The sequence below is a fragment of the Copadichromis virginalis genome, linkage group LG13, assembly GCF_057382275.1.
Source record: "Copadichromis virginalis isolate Kocher_CV1m ecotype Utaka linkage group LG13, C_Virginalis_male_GT1.1, whole genome shotgun sequence".
Classification (NCBI taxonomy): Eukaryota; Metazoa; Chordata; class Actinopteri; order Cichliformes; family Cichlidae; genus Copadichromis; species Copadichromis virginalis.
In genome coordinates this window covers 5,769,419-5,791,470 of record NC_140630.1, presented here as the reverse complement: position 1 = coordinate 5,791,470, position 22,052 = coordinate 5,769,419, and the positions used below count along the sequence as shown (strand labels likewise).

At 40.0% G+C, this 22,052-nt stretch overlaps 1 protein-coding gene across 1 annotated transcript in view; it reads right to left on the bottom strand.

Annotated features, from left to right (window-relative positions):
- The window catches only part of LOC146695118 (protein kinase C epsilon type-like), a 101,963-nt gene that overhangs the window by 54,863 nt on the left and 25,048 nt on the right, over window positions 1-22,052 (bottom strand). The gene's annotated exons all lie outside the window — the stretch shown is intronic.

Below are 22,052 nucleotides of genomic sequence, written 5' to 3'. Positions count from 1 at the left end.
CGTTTAAGGAAATTGGTGTTTGCAAGGATGTTACGAGGCAGCTAAGGCAGCTAGTTAGCAGAGTCAATAAGAGTAGCTTATGTAATGTTTTGGTTGTTTATTGTATTGTATTTATGCTTTGTTTTTTTTTAATGATAGTATTAAATGGGGTTTTTTATATACTCCTGATAGAACAATGAGTCATTGCAAACCTGATGCAAAAATAATATCTATCAAAATATGAAGCTGCTAGACTCGCAGAGAGAAAACAACTGCGATAGATATTTCTGATTATACCGCCCAGCGCTATCTATGTTGGTTAGATATCCTGAGTAAGCGGAAAATCACACTGAATGAGGCCCGTAGATTCATGTGGTAAATGGTAAATGGCCTGTATTTATATAGCGCCTTTACTAGTCCCTAAGGACCCCAAAGCGCTTTACTTATCCAGTCATCCACCCATTCACACACACATTCACACACTGGCGATGGCAAGCTACATTGTGCTCAGATAACTCTTAAGTGGTGTGACTCAGCAATTTATAACAATCAGGCGCTATCAGTTTTAAAATGCATGAACTTCATGCAGCAGTAAGACCATTTAAATATATATGATATAATTCCAATGAAAAATTATTTAAATGAAGAAGTGAGAAGATGGGGGACACAGGTTAGTCTGGTAGGGATTTAAGCCCCGATTAGGGTGCGTCTTTGACCAAACGGTACATCTTACAAGACCATCCTCCAGACAATGCCTGCAAGTGAAGCCAGAAGCAGAAGGTTGCCCAGGCTGCAGCGGACTTGCGTGCCTCAGGAGACCAACATGGAAACCACAGGGCGAGTGAGCTAAAACCAGCTGCAAAGTTGTTACTCTGACAAGCGAACAGGGCAAGAGATGCAAAGTGAGATGTAGACAAAGGAAACCATTAAAAATCCTTGCACAGCTTCACCTGAAGGCACCTTGTGAGTGTTGCATCCTCTAAACACATCTTGTTGGCTGGAACTGAGCTAAACATCAAGTGAATTCTAACTTTCGGCAGGGTCAAAAGTGCAATCAAGTAAAAGAAAGAGGTGCACTGACTCACAACACAAGGGGAAAAAAACACGAGTTTCCTAGAATTACTAGTTTTATTCCAATACCGCTGGAAACCAAAACTGCAAATTAAATTTAAATACAATTTTCCAGCCACCCAGCCCTACCAACAACTTCCCAGATTTGATACCATCTGAATTTGAAAACGCATAAAAAATCTAGACTTTTAGACAAGGGGCACGTGGTCTGATGGAAAACTGCTTCTTATTCTGCTATCACTATGCACCATCACTGCAAGCTAATTAGCAGAGATCAGTGGAGCAAGAACAGGGGGTGCATTACCCTGCTCTGCCTTCCCTTCTTCAAAGTTTCAGTCACCTTGTCCCAGTTACAGTTAGAGTGGCAGGTATGTAAATGTGAGGTCTGTTTTGTCAAATGTTTTTGCATGCTATGTTGCTCTCTTGCATGCACAATTATGCAATGAAAAAACACAAACCCTACCAAAAGAAGTTTTAAATAGGGGATCATTCAAAGGACAGCCCTATGATGTGATTGTTTCACATGTGGTTTTCACAGTATTTTCCGTTATGTGCTTATGGTATTGGAAAAAAAAAAAGCAACGCAACCAAAAATTTTTTACCAACCTGTGAGAAACCGTACAACTGTGGCATCCTGTTGGGCCAAAATATCACAGTGCCACTTGCAAGACACACTGGCAATGTGGCAAGAAAGTTCAAGGAAAAAACTGCTGTGGCGTGCAGTTGAGATTGACACATATCCTGTCAGACACCCACACGTCAAATATATACCTCACAAACACTCACAGCCACACTCTCACACGCATAAGACCCATATGCAAATATCGAGGAGTCTGAATGGTTTTAGGGAGAAGTTGAGGGAAGTGGAGATTATTGAGTGCCTGCACGTGTGTGTGCATACAGTATAAATCAAAGCATGTATGTCTGCGCCTTAGCACACTTGAGCAATATGATGAAAGTGGGTACTGGCTGAAGGGTTCACTGAGTTTCTACCAGCAGATTGTACCACCCACGGTGGTGATAATCCCAATGTGAACACACACATTCACACATTCACACGCACACCGTGAACAGCAGTAAGCGAAGACTCGTGCAGTGAAGGCGAACAGGCGTGGGTTCAGTAATGTATACAGTAAGAGATGGAAAGCAAAGAGAGGGAGACGGATGAGGGGGAGGACAGAGAAAGTTTGTTGGCTCGTTCCAGTACGACAGTGAAGGAGAAAGAGGAGGGGGAAGAGGGTAGCACTCTTCCTGATCTTTTTTTTTTTTTGCAGTTGTAGTTGTTAAAACACATTTTATATCCAGTACTTGTTCCTGGAATGGCACTTCTTTTTCTTTCCCCGCTTAATGGATCTTCATCATTAGGCAGGACAGTACACTGTGAACATTTTGAGGTTTAACAAGATAATTATTCTCATCCATCTGCATTTTCTAGAAGAACAAACGGAAGGAAGGAAGTCATTGTGGCAGATGGACAGATGAGAGAGGCAAAAAATTACCATGAAACTGACAGAGGAGGGACAGTTGCATTCTGGTGACAAGACTGAATGATCTATAAACAACAAAATTACTCAGATTTGGGCTGTTTTTGTTGCCTCTGTCTATCAAGCAAAGAAAGTGTGTTGTCTTTGTGACAGATATGGAAAGAACATGTAGGTGTACTGACAAGTGTATTGGGGATGTGTTGTTTTTCTAAACCCATACACACTAAAATTATCCAGGGGAAAAATGTTTTATAGAGAGGGATTGACATTAAGTGTAGTTATAAGTCAGGCAGATTGTTTGGAAGCAGTAAAGCAGGCCAATGATAGCTGTTTTTGATGAATAAAATGGGCTGTTTCCCATAACTGCTACAGCACCAGAAGTCTTTTTGCAACCAGAAGTATAACAATCTGGCTGTTCATCCACCCATCCACCTTTGCTTATTCAAGCCTGGGTCATGGAGGTAACAGTTCCTTTAGTAACCTTCCTTTTCCCGGCAAACCAGGTGTTCTCAACCCACCTGAGAGATCAATGCAAAAAGCAGAAACCAGATCCTGAGAAAGTGCAAACCTTCCATCACTTGGTTACTCTGTTAAAATGGCGTTCATTCCCCTTTTCATACATTTTTTGAACAGAACTGGTGACAAAAGGCAGCCTTGGTGGAAACCAACGCAACTGGGAATGGCCTGTAGCAATATACCCCTACTATATACCCCACCACAAGATACCCCATACTCTCAAAACACCCCAACACACCCACATACATTCTCAAGGGGATAAACAGTTTATCCAGCATTCTGGATAGGACAATAACCAGATTGCTCCTCCTGAGTCCGAGGTTTAACTAATGGATAGACTCTCTTCTACGGGACTCCGGTACAGATCTTCCTAGGGAGGCTGTGGATTGTGATCCCCCTTTAAAACTCTCTGTTCCACCTTCTTAAAAAGGCAAACCATCCAATGGTCTGCCAATCCAGAGGAATCGTGCCAGATCTCTGTGCAAGGATGGGTCAACCAAGACAACCCCACAACATCAAGAGGGTTAAGGAACTCAGGCCGAATCTCATTGACCCCAGGGCCCCTTCTATGAGAGTGTTGGATGAGAGTTGTTTAACTATCTCAGTGACATCACCCCTAGTGATGGATAAGGTACCCCCCACATTCCTAGAGTGCTTCCTCCATGGAAGCAGTTGAGGAGATCATCCAAGTATTCCTTCCAACACCCAACTATATCCACAGTGGAAGTCAGCAGTGCTCCATCCCCACTGCACATAGTGTGACCAGATGATTTTCTCCTCCCTAATCATCTGATGGCTTGCCAGAATTTCTTTGAGGGCAGCCAAAAGTCCTGCTCCAGGGCCTTAACAAACTCCTCACACACCCAAGTTTTTTTTATGAAGGTCCATGCTGGTTATTTGGGATGTGCCTGACGAGGCCCAGCAGGCAAAGGCCAGGTAACCAGGCACTCTCTCTAAACCCCTTAAAGACCAATCACCTGCAAAGTTAAAATTACCAATTACTGTTTGGCATGTAGTTGGCAAATGTTTGCAGACATTTTCCAGCCCATTCTCACTCCTGAGGCGTAATATATTGACGATTTGTCAAGTCCCGAGGCATTCCCGGGGAACGCGAAAGGTGACCTTCCACATTCTTATGCTATGCACCGGGTTAGGGATGAAATCCAGTAGAATAACGCTCCCGTGCTAATACACATTCCAGCCATGTATTCCCTAACCCTAACCATAACCTTATCCCTAACTTTAACCAGCACTTTAATGATGTTAGATAGTGTTTTCCAAAGCAATTTAAGTAAAAAAAACATTACATGCGTAGAACGGTTCTCATTTTTCCTAATTTTTCCGATCTCGTAACATAGGGACGTGTTGTCACCTGGCGCAAAATGTTGCGCTTTGGGAGTGAAAACGTGTTGCATATTCCATGCAAACTACAGGAAACTGTAGCAATATGCTAACGACTAATCGCATCACTTGCCAACAAATTTTCCCTAGCAATCTGAGATTGTCCATAATTTTTGCCTGGAAAAGGAAGGTGTGGGTAATTTTAGTTCTACATTTACAATAAAAGAATATGTGAAGCCCCAAACTTAAAATCAGAGACCTACACAACAAACATTCAAAAGTATAAACACTGGTGTAGAACCTTAGAATGGAAACAACATCAGAAAAGAAAAAAGCGCTGTGTCCATCAGGACCTCAAAGATCACAGCATACATGCACACAGTGCCTTTGAGGTCACAGCTCTCCATTCATCTACTGCTACTGAGCGTGCTCAAACTCAGGTGCAGATGTCACTAAATATAGATGCTGAAGAGGAAGGAAAAGGCCCTTCAGTGTGCACGTGTGTATGTCCGCTGGTTTTGTTATTATGAATTCACACCCATACACATGGCACATGCTCTAGATTTACTTGTCATCGCGTTCGACTGGTAAAAGGAACATTTTAAGATTAATCAGGGAATAACTTCATCATATGACTTCATATAAAACAAATCCATTTTTCAGTTTTCATAAAAATCAAACATGTTAATGTGAGATGTATGTTAATTCAATCTAGATTTGATTGGTTATAAACAAACAGAACAATACTGTATATCTGCTACTTGATTTCACTGGCAGATCAAACGTCACATGGTTTTCATCAGTTAGTACTTCACTGTGCATATTGTGTTGTATATCAAACAAGTAGTCAAATTTAATATATATTTTTTCTTTCGAAAAGCCTTAAACTGTACACTTATTTATAGCGGAAAAGGCACACATACAGACACACACAGACAAACAAATGCGCACATAGGGAAATTAAATTGTAGCCTTTAACTCAATTGAGCAGGTTTTCCTCCATCCTGCCTCATCTGCCCTAATGCATCAAAAGCATGTGTGTGTGTGTGTGTGTGTGTGTGTGTGTGTGTGTGTGTGTGTGTGTGTGTGTGGTTTATGTTAATAACTGTAAAGTGGAGGTGCTAATTCTCAACTCTGCCACTTCACACTCGGCTGCAAACCGCCCTAGTATGAGCTCGAGGCTGTCACTCGATGAGGCCAACAGGACTTAATAATCGACTACTAGCATAGGTGAGATCCTATACCTGTAAATTCTTTCCATAAAAATCATTAACAATCTGGAACAAAGGGAAGCCTTAGTGGAGTCCAACAGCCAGCTAGTCTACAACTACCATGACCAAAACATATGTAGGGACTTTTTGTTACTTCACTGCTACTGTATAAAATGAATTAGAGATGCAATTAAGGACTTTTTGAACAGCTTAATTTTTGTTTATTACCCTTTTTGCAATTTACTAAGCAGGAGTATATTTTGATAATAAATTGAGCAAAATGTATCTTATCCACAAAGCCCAAGATTGGTTATTTTATGCAGCTGTTGACTAAATTTGGGTCTTTTCTTTTTCTTTTTTCCCCAGGTAGAAACTTCAAACAATAGCCCTGGGTGTAAGGGGCAAAAGTGTGACTCAGCTGTATATTGCTGTGCAGCTTCTACTGTGTATGAGCATGTGTGAGAAAGTGTGAACTCCTAGTGATCCAGACTGGCCCAAAAATAAAGGTCCTTCAACAAGTCATGACTCCTTTCCACACCTGCCAGCTCTCTAAACACACAGAGACACACACACACAAACACACAGCCCCACTGGCTGTCAAGGTTGAAGTGAAATCACATGACTTTGGTGAACTCTTGGCTCTAAGCCGCTCCAGACACGCTGTACGCTGACACGCTGACGTTCTCTCCTCCAACATGAAAACAACAATGGTAATGTAATAATATATGTCACTCTGATTTTAGGGTCTACATTTATGCAATTAACATGAAAGAAATACTATGGGGCGACTGTGGCGCAGGAGTTTGGGAAGCGCATCTGTAACCGGAAGGTCGCCGGTTCGATCCCTGGACTCTCTGTCCTGGTCGTTGTGTCCTTGGGCAAGACACTTTACCCTACCGCCTACTGGTGTTGGCCAGAGGGGCCGATGGCGCGATATGGCAGCCTCCCCTCTATCAGTCTGCCCCAGGGCAGTTGTGGCTACAACTGTAGCTGCCTCCACCAGTGTATGAATGTGAGAGTGAATGAATAGTGACATTGTAAAGCGCTTTGGGTGCCTTGAAAAGCGCTATATAAATCCAATCCATTATTATTATAATCCAGGGAGAAAACTGACAATAAAATCATCGTGTTGTACAATCATGCTGTATTTTAGTAAGTCAGGAGTGACTGGGGAGTGCCCAAGACTAAGACCAAGTATCCAAGTCTTTCAATGCCAAACTATCTGTGCAGCCAACTTGTTTACCAAACTAGAAACACCGAGCGAAGCATCATGCACTCCCATGGTAAAATGCCCTCTTTAACAGGAGGAAAAAACATTTACAGATTGCTACAGAAAATCTTTTCAGTTCATTTGAACTCAGCTGAGTAAAACCGTATTAGGCCTTTCTTATTGATCGGGCAAATATGGTCACTTCTGGTGTAAAAAGCAACATGTGATCAAAGCATAAAAATGGAATTCCTCAAACCAATCTCTAATATCGTGGGAGCTGTGTACAGCTTTTATGGAGTGTATAATTTTCAGTGTGGACAAAACTATTATAAAACATATTCAGCGATCAGGATTAAGCGCGGATGTGGTCTCAAAAAAGAAGAGAATCACAACTGCGAGAGAAAAACTCTGAGTGATAATGAGTGAGAGACAAAGCGAGAGCGAGAACAGGGAGCACATTGTGTTTTATCTATTCTCCGTGACAGAGAGCACACGGCCCCTGTGGACTGACACACTGCAGAACCTTCAGACACACACACACAAACACAGACACACTGCTAAACTTGTAAGAGCGCCTGTTGAACACACGCCTAACATAAACCCATGCAAGCTTGGTATAAGCTTGCTCTTCTGCTCTAAGAGCTCCAAAGGACTGTCTCAGATTTCAGTTTCATCCCGTTTCAGCTTGTTGGCCTGATGTGCCCCTTTCTCAAGGAAGTGATGATCATGCTTCAGTTCACCTCAGTGTAGCCACTTTGTCACTAGGTTAATTTAATTAATTTTTCATGTCTTTTTTTTAATTATGGCATTAATTCATTTTCGTGACCGAAAAAGGGACATTGTAACATTAGATATAATAATGCAAAAAGGGTTATGAAACTACCAGAATCATAAAAGCTGGTGAAAACAAATTTGGTCATAAAAACAGAAAGACAATAAATAAATATAAATATAAATAAATATAAACAAATAAAACAGTTTTTTTTAAGTAATGAAAAAATGTCAACAATGAAGTGATGCATGCGTATCACTGTTGTGCATGGGATGGCTGGAGGTAGACAAGCTGAGATTGCAAACATTGCCACATTTACAAGAAACATGCAGAAAACGAAATCCTTATCCAACAAATATCTGAAAATCTCTAATATGTTACAAAATTTACAAAACCTATAACCTTTCAAAAGGGTTTCATAACTTCATTCTCACTCAACCAGCAAATTAGGTCACATTGCAAAGATGCCCAGTGGTCTAATGGATAAGCTATCAGCTACTGAAGCTGGGTCCAAGTCCAATCTGGGTCATATATATAGAGTCATATTATAGACAATCCCTATGGTTGCAAACACATCTCTGGGCCTATAGAAGTTGATAAGAAAGCATCCTTCTGGTCTGAACTCTTTCATTATAAGTATAAACTCATCACTTCAGTTATTCATTTGTTTTAATATTTTATTTATTTAAAGTGAGAGAAAGAAGCATTATCTGAGACACGCTCACTGGCTACCAACACATAAATCATGAGTTGGTAGCCAGCGAGTACGGCGACAGTCAGGTCCATCACTCACTCATCACATCTGATTTCTCAGACTTGACAAACCAGTTGGTGGTGTATTCAGCACAGACTTTTTGCACCATACGCTGAGCAGTGTGCATGATGTATAAATGCAATGAAAAAAAAAGTGTTTCTGTTTAGATCTGAAGGTCTATAGAGACTCTGTAACCCAGAGTAAAGGACGAAATGAAAATAATGTCTTTTGCTGTTGCAGTCAATTAATGACAAACAAATGGAGGCATTAAACCCAAGAAGTAAGATGAGCGCACATATGTTCTGGCTCCAGAGAATGACTTTAAACAGCTGGATTGTTTCTACTAATGCACTGGATTTACTTCAAACAAGCCAGAAATACGGCAAACATACAAATATACACACTTAAACACACAGGCCCTCTGTCGGTTCCCATTCATAACTGTCCTTGTCTTTAGCCACGTCTGTCTTTGCCTAATTTGTCCCTGTTGAATAAGTGATGCCGCAGCATTGTGAACTAAGCAGCTATGGTGACACACACAGACAGACACAGTTTCTCTGCCTCATATAAACTATTTCCACCAGAGTTATGCATTTAAAAGTGTTTACTTTATTAGTTGTCAGAGATTTATTTTTCAAATAAGACTTTTGTACTTCAGTTACTTAATAAGTAACTCAATAAGAGAAGATAAGAGAGTGTCGCTTTTTCCCAAAGTAACACTATGTTCACCAGAACATTAAATTCAGTGTCAGATTGTGGGTATTTTACATGATTTAATCTACTGCTGCAAACTGACACTAACAATACAGAGGATTCTCACACACAGCTACAGTCGTCTGATAATGTTTGATCCATTGCATATTGATCAGCCAGAAGCACCACAGAGGGGGACCTTGACCTTTCCTCGTTTTCCAAGCTGCATATCCTTAAATCCTTCACTCACTCCCCTCACACAAAGATTAGAGGAGAGGAGACAAGGCAACTTCCCTGGGCGCCTGCTTAGTGGCTGCCCACTGCTTCACTGAGCGAATGGGTCAAATGCAGAGAAAAAACAAGTAATTTCCCCACGGGGATCAATAAAGTATACATTATTATTATTATCTCCCTAAATGGGACTTCTAACCTCACTGTGACATTAGGCACAAATGCACCATACAATTTTTGCTGTAAATGGTAAACGGCCTGTATTTATATAGCGCTTTATTAGTCCCTAAGGACCCCAAAGCGCTTTACATATCCAGTCATCCACCCATTCACACACACTGGTGATGGCAAGCTACATTGTAGCCACAGCCACCCTGGGGCACACTGACAGAGGCAAGGCTGCCGGACACTGTCGCCACCGGGCCCTCTGACCACCACCAGTAGGCTACGGGTGAAGTGTCTTGCCCAAGGACACAACGACCGAGACTGTCCGAGCCGGGGCTCAAACCGGCAACCTTCCGATTACAAGGCGAACTCCTAACTCTTGAGCCACGATCGCCCCGCAATTAATGCTCATGATATGTTTTGCGGAATACTTTTAATTAATTTACAATATGGTAAAATATGACAAGATAACTATTATATAGCTACGAGTTCTCCTCTGGTTGTGGTTTGCATATTCCACAACTGTGTCATCCCTCTTTAACATGTTGAAGACAAAAACAGCACCTCTGCCCCTCCACCAAGCCTCCTTTCCTCTGTCCTCTCCACTCCAGATGTATTTTAGGAGTTAAGACCTCTTTCAATATGGCGTGCTGACACTGATTTCCAAGTCAGAGGCAGGGGTACAAAGCACAGAGGACACAGTTAGGAACAAATTAGAGAAATGAGAAAACCCTTTTTTTCCTACTTCATGCAAAACTACAAGCCTGCTTCAGTGTTTCGGGAATTTAGAAGCTGTTCGGGAAAAGAAAGGAGACCAACCAAAACAAAGACATTGATGCAGCTCATCAGGTTTGTAAGATGAACACAACGGGGGAAAGATAAGACAGAGATGTTGTAGTTCGAGGAGTTTTAAGAGCTGTAGTTAAGCTCACAAGGGATTTCTCCCCAAAACTGTAAAAACCTTCACTATGGGAAGCTTTTAAGAGGAGAGTTGCCCCATTTATTGTCATTAATGATCCAGCATTAGCTGTATGTAACAAGAAACCGGAATAACTGCAGAATAACTAAATTATCCTGGTTAGTCCAATCAATATTTGTGGACATGGATGTACTTGTCTCAGTAATGCAGAACAGCCAATTAGTCGATCCACATACTCACTGGCAAAGAGAGAGTCGGAGCAAGCGCCATACTTTAGAACATCCTCTCACATCCTCACAACAACCTGCCACCGTCTGAAGTACGTTTCCTTCCCCAATACAAAAACTTTGCCTAATTGCACCATAAATGAGCTTTTCTATTCTTATCGATCACTAAAGCATTTTACTTGATAAGTTACGCTTACACAGGCATGGGTACAGGGCTCGGTCTAAATGATGCGTGGTGACTTTTGAGTGACTTTAGTGACCTACTTCTATTTCCTAAATAAAACACAACCACATGATGTGCAGGACTGTGTCACAGCTTATGATGACCCATTGTCAAGGCGTTTCCTTGCTGAAAATAGGTCTTTGGTATAAATGAATAAATGAACCTGGACTTTAAAATATTCTAATCAGTGTGCTGGTGACTTTCATTTGGAGTAAGTCCAAAAGTGTCGAGTCTTGACTGAAAATAAGGGGAAAATAGTGATGGGGAATGGCAAAGCTTGAACCATGGATGACATGGTCAGCATAACCTGTGCTCAAACCTTTATCTTGACATTAAATGTTATTTTTGATCTCATTTCATTTTTTTAAACCACAAAGAAAAACGTAAACATATGCAAAATAGCAGATGAACGAATGAGATGGCATTGAGGCAAAATTATAAATGTACACACTGTGATAACCAAAGTAGGTCAAAAATGTCTATCATCTAAAAATATAGCACATTTGGCACACTGGATAAATATATAGCAAAGCATATCTGCAGTTTTTGTATTGAATTCTCCTTTTCCATGCTAGCTAAATTACTCACATGTTGCTCAAATTTACAACAAAATCTTGAATAATCATGCCTCATAGTGCTGTATCACCCCAACAGAGCACTTTGCTGTCAGACTGCTGGCTTGCATGTGGCTCCTGGAGTATTTAAAAGTAAAACGGGAGGCAGAGCCTCCAGCTTTCAGGCCTCTCTGTCACGATCCTGGGTCTTAGGACCCAGTGTTTTGAGTTTTAGTTCATTTTGATGTTTATAGTATGTTAAGCTCATCAGGTCTCCTATGTTCATTTGCTTATTAGTTCCCTCTTGTGTTTTCAACCCCTGTGAAGTCTCCCTTGCCCTTCGTGTGTTTCATGTCTGTTGTCTTATGTTGTCATGTCTGCCTCTCATGTTTCCTGTTTCATTTTGGAGAGATCTCGTGTTTTTATATTATGGATTATGTTTTGAGTCCTTTGTGGTACTGTTTCGTGTTTCCCTAGATCTGTTATGGTTATCTTAGGTTTTGCTCTTTGGCTTTGTCATATGGCTTCCCTGTGTTCCATGTTATGTCTCCCCTGTTGCTGTTAAGTTTGCATGTTTAGAATTCAGTCAGTGTGTTTCCTGTTTTACTTTGTAGGTCCATGCCTCATGTGAGTGTTTCTAGTTTTGCGTCTCTGTCTCGTCCAGCCTGATTGCTCCCCTTCTGTGTCTCATTCCCTCGTTATCCCTCTGTGTATTTAAGCCTTGTGTTTCTCTTTGTCAGTGTCGTAGTCTCCATCATAGCTGTGTGATTTTTCCCTGTGGCTCCCTGTGCTTTAGTTTTCCCAGTTTAGTTTATTTTGTATTGTTTTTCGTGTCCCACTCCACGCCAGCAATAAAGCTGTGTTTTTTGAGTTTACCTTTTGTCTCTGTGAGTTTGCGTTTGGGTCCTCTCCTGCCTGCCACACAGCCGAAACACGACACTCTCATCTGCAGAGCCAGGTCCCACTTTGGATTCATAACACAGAGACACTCTCTACTTTTAAGATTAGGGTTAAAACTTTCCTTTTCATAAAGCATATAGGTGTAATGTTTATTTAACCCTTGTGTGGTGTTCGTATTTTTGTTACTCAGCCAGTGTTCATGGGTCTGGTGGACCCGCTAGAGTTTTGGCTTTCCAAATTAACACTATCAAACAATTTTATGTTAAATTACTCAACAGGAGGTCCGGTAATGGCGGCTGGCTGAAAGGACGTGCCCACTTCTGCTCCGCTATCTTTCTGTAAAATCCTGAATAATACTCGTTTGTTAGACATTGAACAACACCTAGGACAGCTGTGATGCCTCTCTCGCAAAGGAAACCCGGGAAAAACATTGGTAGACCGACTCAATCGAAATTATCTGACTTCACTTCTAAGTTGAACTCTGAGGCTAGCTGTGAAGCTAGCGTTAGCCGTGAAGATAGCGAGACTAATATTAACGCTAGCCAGGCGGTGGAGGAGGGAAATGATGAGCCGACTGAGAGAGAAAAGACGGCCGAAGGCTCAGACGTAATACTGGCGGCTATTGCAAGCTTGAAATCCGATTTTTCCTCCAAACTTGATGGTATTTTGTCAGCAATAGAGACCGTGAGGAAGGATGTTAATGAGTGTGCCAAGCGGGTCAACGAGGCGGAGGCCCGGATATCTGCAGCAGAAGATAGCATTACCACCTTGGAAGCAAAGGTACGGACTCTTGAAAATAACAACAAAAACCTCGAGGACAAAGTGCTGGATCTGGAGACCAGATCGCGACAATCTAACTTGAGACTTGTTAACCTGCCTGAGGACGCAGAAGGAGAAGACGCGTGCGCTTTCTTGGAAAACTGGCTACCGGAGGCTCTGAACTTGGCGCCGCTATGAACCACTCTGACGCTGGAGAGAGCGCATCGGGTCGGCCAGAAGAATATGTCAAATACCGCTGCACCAAGGACTATGATCATGAAGTTTCTAAATTACAAGGATAAAATGACCGTGATAAGAGCTGCCAGGGCAAAGGGACAGATTCTTTTCAAGAATCGCCCGGTGAGATTTTATGAGGACCTAGCGACCGGAGTGCACAAAAAACAGAAAGAGTTTGACGCGGTGAGACAACAGCTTCGCTCCATGGGTATCCGGTACGGCATGATTCCTCCTGCGCGACTGATAGTGACACACAACGGACAGTCCCGCATCTTTAACCTGCCAGGTGAAGCGGAGAACTTTGTGAAGGCTCTGAGGTCAGAAGGTGGACCGGGGTGAGATGATGTAATCATGGTCATACTACAGTGTGTTGGCATGGAGGGGTGATTACTGAGCTTTAAGTTTAAAAAGAAGTGAGAGGGAGAGAGAGAAAGGCCAGTTTGTTATATTTATTTGTTTATTGGTCCAGAGGCTCACAGCCACTATTAGTACCCTGATTTTCTTATCGTATTCAATAACGAGTTTTTTGTTTGCATAGCGGGGTGGGGTAAGGGAAAAGTGTTCAGGCACAGTCGGTTGATCCTCACTTTTGGGTGGAACAACCTTTAGCTGTTAGACAGGTGCCAATATGTATAGGGGGAGGGAAATGGGTGCCCAAGTTCAAGTTAAAGGGGCATATTCAGTATTCATTGTTATGGATGTAGTTTTTGACATTCAGGTATTATTTGTTTCTCTGTCCTTTAATATTTCAAATGTGTTGGGAAGCTCATTCAGTGTTATATGTTATGTCTGGTGGGATAAGAATTAAAATTTCTTCTTGGAACTGCAGAGGACTACAAAAACTGGAGAAGGTAAAACAAGTAATGTCTAGGCTGAACTCTATGCACTCTGATATCATGCTGCTACAGGAAACGCACCTGTTGTCTAGTCAAGAGGCGAAGATTAGGAGGAGGTGGCAAGGCAGTATATATTCTGCGCCCTTCACTTCTCAGGCAAGAGGTGTTATGATCTTGATCCACAAATCTATACCATTTCAGGTGACAAGGGTTATTAAAGACAAGGCTGGGAGATATGTTATTTTACAGGGCACACTTATTACGGAAAAAATAATCCTGATAAATATCTATGCTCCAAACACTGACGACCCAAAGTTTTTTCATAATCTTTTTCTTACAGTATCGTGTCTGTCTGGTAGCCTTATTATAGCAGGGGATTTTAATTGTACGTTGAACCCAGAATTGGATAGGAGCTCAGGTATTGATCTCTCTCATCCTAAAAGTAGGCAAACTATTCAACATTTTATGAAAGAACTTGATCTGAGGGATATTTGGAGGGATATGAACCCTAAGGTCTTAAAATACTCCTGCTATTCACATACACATAAATCATACTCGCGTATTGATTACTTTTTAGTTTCTGCCAATTTGAGTTATAAAATAAAGGACTGTCACTATGATAATATTTTAATATCTGACCATTCGCCAAACTCGTTAATATATGAAGATTTGAGACTGAAGAGAGATCCCCCTAGGTGGAGATTTAAACAAAAGTGGCTCCTAGACTCAGAATTTATATCTTTCATAGATAACCAAATAAACATTTTTTTGATACTAATAGGGATGAAACATCACCCTGCTCAAGATGGGAAGCTTTTAAGGCCTACATAAGGGGTCAGATTATTAGCTTCACAAGTTATAGAGCAAAGCAAACTTATCAGAAAACAAAAAAGTTGGAGGCAGAGATTGAGATGCTTGAGGGAGAATATTTTCAAAGTTTTTGTCCAAGAGTCCATCAAAAGCTTCTGTTACTAAGAACACAGTATAATGAACTTTCTGCTTCTAAGGCAGCCTCACATCTTTTGCGTCTTAAACAGACATTCTATGATCAAGGGGAAAAGCCCGGGAAATTATTAGCCTGGCGCCTCCGTCAATTACAGAATGAGAAAAACATTGCCTCAGTTGAAAACAGTGATGGACAGGTTATTGTTGACCCTCTAGGAATTAATGAAACTTTTAAGGTTTTTTTTGAAAAATTATATAACTCAGACATAACACACATGGGACAAGAGCAAGATCTCTTCTTAGATACCCTTCAGTTGCCCAGCATTTCAGGACTAATGAGCGCAGATCTTGATACACCTATAACAAAGGAGGAGATATCTATAGCAATAGACCATTTGAAAACAGGTAAAGCCCCAGGCCCAGATGGGCTGCCGACAGAAATTTATAGGGTATTTAAAACTAAACTGCTGTCCCCTCTTTTTGACATGTTTTCGGATTCATTTGAAAAGGGAATCCTTCCGGTCTCATTAAGAGGAGCCCTGATAACTTTATTGCCCAAACCTGGTAAACCGTGCAATAAATGTGGTAACCTAAGACCAATAAGTCTTCTTAATGTGGATCTAAAGATACTTTGCAAAATTATGGCTCGAAGACTGGAGAGATTTTTACCTGATCTAATTACCTGTGATCAGAATGGGTTTATTGCGGGTAGACAGGGATTTCATAATGTGAGAAGAGTGTTGGATATTCTTCATAGTCAGGAGGGAAAACCGGACACTGCTCTACTATCATTAGATGCCGAAAAGGCCTTTGATAGAGTTGAGTGGCCCTATTTATTTGAAATATTAAAAAGATTTGGCTGTGGGGATAATTTCTGTCGGTGGATTAGACTTTTATATAATGAGCCATATGCTGAAATACTGACAAATGGAATTATATCTAAACCGTTTGAAATTAAACGGGGCTGTAGGCAAGGGTGCCCTTTGTCCCCTTTATTGTTTATTTTAGCAATCGAACCGTTTGCCATTGCGGTGCGGTCCCATAAGAGCATAACTGGTCTATCAGTAAACCAACAGGAACACAGAATTGCTTTATTTGCAGATGATGTTATTCTTTTCTTGGAAAAGCTGAAGGAGTCTATCCCAGCCTTGTTGGATCTACTACACATATTTGGACGGATATCAGGATATAAAGTGAACAAAGAAAAATCTTCATTAATGATACTTAACTCAGAAGAGAGAGAGGGTGCTGGAAATTCTTTCCAATTCAAAATGGTAGACTGTTTTACCTATCTGGGGATTAAGATAGTGCCATGTTTGAGAGACATTGTTGGAGCTAACTACACCCCTATGGTAGACTCAATCACCTCATCCCTAGATAGATGGAAGCCCTTGCCCTTGGCACTTATAGCGAGAATTAATGTTCTTAAATTAAACATAATGCCCAAACTTTTGTACCTGTTCCAGAACATCCCATTGTCACCCCCTGCTAACTTATTTTCACACCTGAAGACAATTTTTGTACGTTTTTTGTGGAATGATAGACGACCAAGGCTCCGTTTATCACTCTTGTACTTACCGTATGAAAGAGGAGGCCTCAAATGTCCCAATCCACTTTGGTACTATTGGGCAGCCCAATTGAGGACTATGATGTATTATTTTACAGATAAATCCCCCCCGCCTTGGACAAATATGGAAAACAGTTCAGTACCTCTTCCCCTTCCCCAGTACCTATACTCAGCAAAAGTCAAAATGTTGAAAAAAAAGACAAAAAATCCTATAGTCAGAAATATGATTATGATCTGGTATCAGGTTAAAAAATACCTGGGTGAACCCACCTCTTTCGCACGCTTTAGCCCAATATGGGGTAATCAATTTTTCCCTCCAGGCAGAGCAGACCCTGGTTTTAGGAAGTGGGCTGACAAAGGCTTAAAGACAATAGGGGATCTCGTGGGATCAGAGGGTGAGATTTTGATGTCATTTGAGGAGTTGATTTCCAAGTATGATATCCCATGCAAACATCGATTTAAATATCTACAAGTGAGAAACTTTATTAGATCATCTCAAAATCAGTGTTTGTCAATCCCTCCGTTTTCCACTTTGGAAACAGAAATGAAAAGAGATTGCTTTGGAAAGGGAATAATCTCCAAATTATATAATATGTTAGTAGAGGGTTCCCCTGAATCTTCTTTAGGAAAACTTAATGCCTGGAGGGAAGATTTACAGGAGGACTTATCCTCCGAAGACTGGGAGGAGGCATGTGCTGAAGCACAAACACAAACTACCAATACTCGTCTCAAAGTATTGCAATATAATTGGCTAATGAGGACGTATGTGACTCCAGAAAAGCTTAATAAGTATAATGGTGATATCCCAGACTTGTGTTTCAGGTGTGGAGAGGAGAAAGGGACGTTTTTCCACTGTGTCTGGGAATGCAATAAAGTACAACGGTTTTGGAAAGAGATTAAACAAGCTCTGGATATTATATTGGGTACACAACTAGCTCTTGACCCTAAACTTTTTATTTTAGGGTTATATCCTGATGGACATCTTATGTCTAGAAAGGTAATTACCGCCCTGGACTTATGTCTACTGCTGGCAAAAAGAGTCATAGCACTCTCATGGAGGAAGACCAGTAAACCAAAATACATTAACTGGATTAAGGAATTGTCCACAACTTTACCTATGGAAAAAATTACTTACATTATCAAGGGGAAACTACCACTTTTTCAAAACATCTGGGGTCCCTTTATGCAATATATGGGAAATATGGATCTTGGCAGTATGGTGGATGGGGCAGATGGGGTGTAAATGTTGGTGGTCCTCTGCAGTTTCCTAAATTAATCTCTTTTATACTTGATCTTTAATGCTGTGTGAATTGTACATTTGAGTTTGTAACTTTGAACCATGCACAATAGTGTAACCGAGTTGATGTTGAGCAACCCTTGGAAATAGAGAAGCTTATTATTATTATATATATGTGTATATATATGTATATATATATATATATATATATATATATATATATATATATAGATATATATATATATATGTGTGTGTATATATATATATATATATATATATATATATATATATATATATATATATATTATTATTATTATTATTATTATTATTATTATTTATTTATTTATTTTTTTTTGGGGGGGGGGTTGTGTTTTCCTTTTCCTTTGTTTGACTAAGTTATTATTTACAGGTGATATAGTTTGTACTTCCACTTAACTGTTGCTCTCTAACATCTTATAAGTGTCTGATTTGCAAGGGAGGGCGATTGACTGTTATACAATAATTTAGCTGCCCTGGATGTTTCCTTTGCTGTGGAAGTACTCCAATTTCTGTATGTAATTTTGAAACGCAATAAAGATATTGTTGGAAAAAAAATTACTCAACAGATGTTTACTTCATCCCAATTACAAGACATATGAACAGCAAACATGGTTAATTTTTTCCCTTTACCTTTGTTAGATCACATTTATGAATTAATGTGCTTCTCGTTTTTCTTTTATATAAAATGTTATAAATAAATCAGTTATAATCAAGTGGAGTGAGTGGAAAGACACAACACATTTACACGTGAAAAAATAATTAATTGTTTAATTTTTCTTTTGAAAAAAACTGAACACGGGTCTCACAGACCCGAACACCATACAAGGGTTAAGTCATCTATACTTATACATCAATACTTGTTATTAATCTCTGGCTTTCCTTCACTTTGTGTCCTTTGTCCTGTCTAACTCCCCTCACCTACCGCTGTTTACGGCAGATGCCGCAGCCCCTCCCTAAACCTAGTTCTGCTGGAGATTTCTTCCTGATAAAACTGAACTTAATTAAATAGAATTTTCACCTCAGCCACCACATTGTGCACATTACATGCTGTGGACTGATTTATAGCGTAAATTACTTGATTGTGCAAATATAGTCTGTAAGGCATACTTCCTCTGATTGGTTAACTGAGGTCCTTTAGTTTGTCACTTTTATCTGGCTTTAAACAAACACTGTACCAACCAGGTAAATTTAGTGAGCGCGCGCGCGCACGCGCGCACACACACACACACACACAAAAACACACACACACCTCCACAAATATATCAGCAACTGCTGGACTGACAGTGCAGAATTTTAATATACTGCATGTTAGTTTGTATGTTTCACAGCCATAAACTAGTCTTTGCAGCATAAGACTTTAAAGCATTAAGTTAGAAAAAATGGCACACTGAACCTCAACTTCCACAACCAAATCACTCTCAGTGTGCCTATGCAGATCCCTTAGAGGCCCTCTCTGACAATATCTGTATGTACCATTTGAACGCAAGTGCATCTGTGCAAAAAGCAGCAGTTGTGGTTTCTCACAGATGGAGATAGAAATCATTGCCTGGAATAACGGAAGAGAGAAAAACAGAGATTGAGGAGAAACATGTGCATTAACCTCCAACTGACTCGAGGCAGGGTGGATGACGCTCTAAGGGAGCAGGAAGAGAAGTGGGGAAAGAGACAGACAATACTGGAAGGAGATTCAGAGACAACTATACTCACAGTTACCACTGACTGCCACACAGCGCCTCAGTGTCCAAACCAAATGTTAACAAATGTATCTGAAGACATTTACTTAACAGAGATAATAAATGCCGGTGCAGACATCAAAGGAAAATAAAATACTGTACATAAAATCTAATACTCATAACTAGAGCTGGGCAGCATCTCCAAACATTTGTATCACGATATCTTCTGAATTTTTGAGTTTGCATTGACTTCTTCTTTTCTTTGGAGTTTATAAAAACTCTTGTGTCCTCATAAAACAACAAAGAAGACATGAAAACAATAAAACACAGCTAAAACAATACACGCTCCACTCTCAGGCTCTGTCAACAACAATTAAATATTTGGCACAGGGCTTCAGAGCCAGTCTTTAAAAGACTTGTTATGATTTTGACTTAGCAGTAATGTCTGCTGCCACTGTTTTTAAAACAAGTCAACATCTGGCTCATTACCTTTAGTATTTCCAACACACAGCTGTTACATGTAGACTTGAAACAAACTCCATTTGGGATAATTCTTCCAAACTCGGGGGCACCAGTTACTCTGTCGTTGGGTTAAAACATTATCTTTGCCTCACCTGGTTCCTGAGTTGCCTCAGTGAAGTCCATCACACAAGAAGCACAATGACAAACAGGCGCAGTGAAGCAAACTAAGCAAAATGATTCTCATATTTAAAAAATAACAATATTTTCTAAAAAAAAAGGAAGACACAACTGGTTACATCGTTAAAAAACAGTCTGCAGGATTCCTTCTCTCCTATTTTAACATCCGGTAGCTAGCATTACTAGCATTTCCTTCACCTTTGTAAGTTTATAAATGTGACATTAATAATGTTAAAAATAATTTTCTTGGTTTTAAAGTAGTGAGCCAAGAAAATTAGTTCTTAGTTGTAGTAATACAGGCCTCTTCTCTAATGGCTGCTAATATATCATTTTTAGGCAACTACAAAGTCCACAATAAATTAATAGTGTGAATGAAATTCAGATCAGTACGCCACATGTAGAACTATACAACCCGGCAATATTGGTCACTTCTACTTAAACACCAGGGTTTTTATAGTTAACCAAAACGAATCTAAAAACTAAAACTAGATGTGAAAGGACCTTATTGTAGCTGGAATTTTCGCCTCATTCACGCAGCTCCTGAAGCAGTTTAATATTCCTCGGCGGCATTTTTTCTGCTATTTAAAATTTCGTTCATTTCTGGAATTACCTGAGGAAACTTCTTTGGATAAAATTATTAATAAAAACATTCATAAGAGAGGGGCGATTAAAGAAATCTATACTATATTATTAGATCTACAGTCTCCTTCTCTCTCCATCCTTGAGGCACAGGGGAAGAAAGACCTTGGGATGGATATAACAGATGAACTCTGGCAATCTTTTCTCCACAGGGTACACTCCTCTTCTATATGTGCCAGGCATGGGCTCCTCCGATTCAAGGTCCTACACCGATTACCTATCTCCAAGGAAAACATAGCCAAGTTCTATCTGGGAGCTGACCCCCTGTGTAACAGATGTAAAGCAGAAACAGGGTCACTCCTTCATACTTTTTGGACGTGCCCCAATCTTCATAACTATTGGGTGTCTATATCTAATACCCTTTCAGAGATATATAACATTAAATTTAATCCTTCTGCTCTTAGGCTGTCTTTGGAGTGATACCTCAAAGTCACTCTCTCAAAATACTTTTCGAATTCTATTGTCTTTGCTTCACTTTTAAGATGGAAGCAGGAAGCTCCTCCCACACATGAACAGTGGCTTGCAGACCTCATGAGGTTTTTTCAACCACCAAATTTCTTAAGGCATGGCAGCCATTTCTATTTAAAACATTTAAAATGATCACCTTATCATGACCTGATACCAAATCTCTACATCACTATCGTAGTTAACTGTACACTGAATGTCCCTTATACATTTTATTTTTATATTTGAGTTTTGTTTGGGGGTTTGTTTGTTTGTATTTCGTCTCGCTTTCTGTTATCTTTTGGGGTATTGTACATATTGAACAACAAAGTACTGTATATTCAAAGTTCTCCCAGTAACATGCGGTTGTAACTGAAAATTTAATTATTAAAAAGAAAACTAGATGTGAAAGAAAAATGTTTCAATTAATTAAAATCAAAATAGAAACTAGACTTTAAAAAAGCCAAAATAACTGAAATGGTTTTGGGAACCTGGAAATCTGAGTAAAATAAAATAATAAGAGAGCGGTAATATCCTTAATTTTAGTGCTTCTTAAGCTGGTAAAATTTGTTATCATAACTTACCTGATGATGCTCTGTTGGACATGTTTATTGAGACTTTAGATGTCTATAAGACTGTACCTATAAGTCAACAAAAATATAAATATGATATAACTCAGACAAACACTGAACATAATTTAGTAAAAAATGTCCCTTGAAAGAGATCCTTCACACTTAATGTACATTGTGCATTAATACTAGTTTAGCATACCATTGTGTTTAGCAGC